Below are 4,877 nucleotides of genomic sequence, written 5' to 3' on the forward strand. Positions count from 1 at the left end.
ATCTAGTTTTTAAGAAAGGAGTTGTCAACACTGGCTGCACATTAAAATCATGTGGGGAAATTTCAATGTCTGATGCCTGGGTACTGCCTCCAGAATTTCTGATTTAATAGGCTTGTGTTATGGCCTGTGTATCAAGATTTTAAAGTTCATCGTTAATTTTATCAAGTAGTTAAAATGAGAACTACTGTGAGAACAGAGTGTAAATTGGTTCAAATTCCAGGTATAAAAATAAATAAGTCATGGTGATGTGATGTACAGTACAAAGAATATAGTCAATAGTATTGTAGTAATTTTGTACAGAGACAAATAATTACTAGATTTATCATAGTGACTGAGCCATATGGCATATAAATATCAAATCACTATGTTGCACATATGAAAGTAATATAATATTTCATGTCAATTATACACGAACAACAACAAAAATATCACGCTATCACCCTCAGGAAAAAAAAAAAAAGAGAGAGAGAGAGTGGGAAAGTAAACCATTTAAGTACCAGTCTTCACATCCAAAGACTTCTGCCCAAGGTTCATGGCTTATAATGTTCACCTTAATACTATGCTCCAAGGATTTCATGTGTAATAACTCAACTTACCTGAGTTAAACCAGGTCTTCAGATTAGTTTTTGGCATATTGTAACTAAGATGTTGATGCTTATTTGTCCATTAATGTAACATTTCCCTTCCAAACCCCTGATGATTAAGACAAGTTAAGTTTATATTTATGAAAAATATAAATTTGTATGCCATTTCTCAGACTCTGAAGGATGGAGGGGTTTAGGAAGATGCATTTTAAATAAGAGCCCTAAATTATTCTCATAATCAAATTAGTATAAGAAAGGCTCCATAAAGGAAGCAATTAACTCTATTAGATTTTATTTTATATTTTACCATCTTATCTGTTTTATTGATAAATGATCAAATAAAACTTTGCTTTCTATGATCAGGAAGCATATTTATTTACTTCAAAATGTACATGAAGTCATAGAGGCATTCTTGTCCTTGTGATATTCTCCAAGGGGAAGACAGTCTTGAACTCATTACCAACTGCTTCACTGGGACACAAACAAACAAACCAACAAATAAACAGACAAACAAAAATCACATCATCATCATGGCTTTGGATAAACAGTGGCTTTAAATCATGAATTTTATAAACATTATTATATTTAAGCAAGATGCCCAGGAAATAGTTTATTTAAGTGGCTTCTTCTATGAACAGTATTCCAGTATGAATCATAATTTTAGCAACAGGAAATGCCAGACAACTGTGACCTACTTTAAACATTTTATTTTAAGAAAACCTAAAGTTGGCTGGCTTTAACTATAGAAGAAAACAGCCAACTGCTGTTATAGCAAGCAATTATTTCTACACTCTTGATAGGGATTTCAATTACATTGAACTGTTTACAATCTTTGCAGTTGATAGGGATTTATTAGAACAATTTATAAAACTCACTAATATAGGAGAAGATTCTTTGAGTTTACATTTCAAAGCATTGGATTTGAAAATGCTTTATTTTAATTGAATTTTGTGATACCTTATATGCTAGAGAAATGTCTGTATGTTTTAGCAGAGATGTAAATCTCATATTGTGTGAAAACACCTTACAATGTTTTTCAGAGCACCAGATATACTTGAACTCAAAAGATTTAGTAAGCTTTCAATTATAAATGCAATATCACCGGTGTTTTTTTTTTTTTTTTAATATTAGCAAAGTTTTATTTCAACATTATTTCTGCTCATAAATGACTCTGAAAAAGCTGATAGGCAAAGACTAACCCACTGTGGTCTAAAGGCAACGTCGGGGCCACTGAGAGTGGCTCAGACAAGAAGAACTGCTCAGTCTCCCCCACGCGGGGGTGCAGGCAGCGGGAGGGGTGGGTTTGGGACAGAAGAATAAATAAACATTAACTCCGTCTCAGCTCTGCCATCAGGGTTGGTGGCCCAGGACCCTGAAGTGATCGACCTAACCACTGAGCTGACAGCTTGGAACCCCCAAAGCTGCAGACTGTCTGGGTATGTTGGGGAAAACGTGGAGGCTTCGGGAGGGCCCATGTGCCAGCCAGAGGGGCCCTCTGCCTGCCCCTCCTCCCTAGGCCCTGAGGTGGGGGCAGCCTCTCACCCCCAGCATCCCTGCCAAGAGGACTTTTGGGTGGTACCTGTATGTAGTGTCTGTCAGGTGCTAAGGCCTGGCCTGGCCCGGCCCTGAGGCAGGTAGTGAGGGGCAACCGGTGAGGTCCCAAGGTGGTGGCAGGGGACTCCTTGGCACCTACAACCCTGGACTGCCTGTATATTTGTTTATTTCCAGACTGTGGCCTGCTCTGGGAGGGGTGGGTGGAACATGGTGCTGGTGGCCTTGACCCAGGAGTGTGGGGGTTCTGGAGATGAGAGAGGGACAGGACCCGGGGCCAGGCACCACTGGTAAGACCCAGTGAGGCTCAGACAGGAACCTGCCCCAAAGGTGGCTGTCGTGGTCCACTGTAACAGAACCCTGTACCCAGAGGGGCCCCTTGGGGGCCAGCCCAGCAGGGTGGCCACCCAGGCACGGGCAAGCCAGGCTGAGCCCAGGGCCATAGTGTGAGACGTGGGGGAAGTGACATAAAGATGGCAGGGAGGGGCGGGTGCGCACAGGGCACGTGAGGACGCGGCAGGCGTGCGGGCGGGTGGCCAGTGCCGGCCCTCAGAAGGAGAAGCAGCGCTCCTTGGGGTGGCCCACGCGGTCCAGGTTGGGCAGGCAGGCGTACTGGATCATGGGCGGGGGCCCACACATCAGTATCAGTGGCTCCTCCTCCGGGGGCGGCAGGTGGTCCCGGATCATCTCCTCATTCACAAAGCCCTCGCTGTAGTCCCAGCCTTCGGGGGCCTTGTCCACCGTGTACCAGAGCTTGAAGCGCGGAGAGTGCTCGTTCCTCAGCTCCTCCAGCTCGGGCCGCAGCAGGATGTCCTTCTCAGTCTGGTTGGCAAAGAGCAGGTAGCACACGGTGAGGTCGTCTGGGTCCTTCATGATGGCACGAATCACCTGCAGCATCGGAGTGATGCCTGTTCCTCCTGCGATCATGCCCACGCACTTCACCGTCTTGATGGCAGGGGGGGATTTCTTGTCTGGACGGATGGCAAACTTTCCTTTGCCCTGGTAGACCAGCAGTCCGTTCGGGCCACGGAACTCAATGGTGTCTCCGATCTTCATGCTTTCCAGGTACTGGGACATCTTCCCTCCAGCGGGAAACTTGGGATGGGTGTCTTTGAAGTAAACCTTGATGACCAGGTCCACAAAGCCCTTGTCGTCATCACTGGAGACGGGCGTGTAGGGCCGGATGACCAGGTTTCCATCGATTCGAGCTGAGAGGTAGATGTGCTGGCCAATAGGGAGGCCCAGGATATGCTGGGGTGACGGCAGGGCAAAGCGGAACCGCCGGGTGTCATGGTTGATGACCTCCTTGTCGATGAGCCGCAGCGGGTACTTGATGTCCGGGCTCTCGAGGGTGATGGCCGGCGTGGAGCGCTGGAACAGCCTCATGAGCAGGTTGTAGAGGAACCAGACTGGGGAGAGGACCACGTGGCCCAACGTGCTCAGCTGGGCCCCCATGGTGGCGCCGCGCTCCACTCGCTCCGCCGCCGCCGCCGAGACACACCTCACCGGTGTTTTTGAAATAGAGTGTAGGTCACAAAAAGATGCTTTGAGTAGGTGAAAATATCATCTTAGATGTTCAGGATTAATATTGCTTTTTTCAGAGCTAAATATCTATCAGATAGGTAATTTGAAAACCATTCATTCTGGTTCTATAGGTTACAACCTGAGAGTCTAATTCTTTCAATCATGAAACTCTTAATGGCTCTAGTAGGAATTAAATGCATTGGGCAAGAGAGAATTGATAATCAGAGTCAAAGAGATATTTTGCCAAGCTTTTAAACATTTTTTTTTTAATATTGGAGAAGTTGCCACACTAAGACAAAACAACATGAAACCTAGAGAAAGAGAGAGCCTTGTTTTAATTTTTACCCTTGATTGCAATGCTTTAAAATTTCTGATTTTTATTTTTTAATATAATTAACCTTAGTGGTTTTTCAGAGTAAAATGAAGTATAAATAGATACATCTTGATAAGTTAGGAATTTTTCCAATTATCTTTCCTATGGGATTAGTAATTTTGTGTATATATGTATATAAATGGAAATATAATATACATCATATAATATGCATCAAATGGAAAATCTGCGCGTGTGTAAGGCTACAGCTGAAATTTTAAAAAACATATAAAAAAATCTGAAAAATCAAGAGTAAGAAGATTTTCAATGACTACTTGTCCCCAAATTCACATTGGTTCATTTTATATAGAGTACTGTATTCCATTGACCCCTGGCTGGTTTGGCTCAGTGGATTGAGCGTCGGCCTGCGAGCTAAGTGTCGCTGGTTCGATCTTCCAGTCAGGGCACATCAGAGAAGGAAAACTCTGACTCCAAAAAACCTCCGCTGCCTTGCGGCATACCTCTTCAGGGGAAAGGCTAAGGGAGTAAACCCCGACAGAAAATCCGGAGCCGGAGTCCCTAAGGCAGTTCGACGTTGTAGTCAACACCGGCAACTCCTGCGGCGCACCTGAAGCCAAGCTGTATCGACTCCGTCTTTCCCTTGGACCCTTCAGCTGCGAAGAGAGGGGGGGGGGTCTGCTGCATGGGCAACAGCAGACCCTCCATATCACCCTGCCCAGGCTCTGTAGCTTCAGCTTCACTGGAGAGGACACTCCAGCGTCATCGCAAGATGTCGATTCAACACGGGAGGAGACAGATACCGTGTCACTCCCGAGTCGAACTGCACAACCATTCTCGGCGGTGCAGATAGACTCTTAAGAAGCTACACCATCGTCTCTCGAGATGGA

The 4,877-nt window shown here is 45.3% G+C and overlaps 1 pseudogene; it reads right to left on the reverse strand.

Annotated features, from left to right (window-relative positions):
* Nucleotides 1-1,701: 1,701 nt before the first annotated feature.
* On the reverse strand, nucleotides 1,702-3,619 carry LOC149999368 (NADH-cytochrome b5 reductase 3 pseudogene; annotated as a pseudogene).
* Nucleotides 3,620-4,877: the final 1,258 nt, after the last annotated feature.

This window comes from Furipterus horrens, unplaced genomic scaffold, assembly GCF_987537825.1.
Source record: "Furipterus horrens unplaced genomic scaffold, mFurHor1.1.pri manual_scaffold_10, whole genome shotgun sequence".
NCBI lineage: Eukaryota > Metazoa > Chordata > Mammalia > Chiroptera > Furipteridae > Furipterus > Furipterus horrens.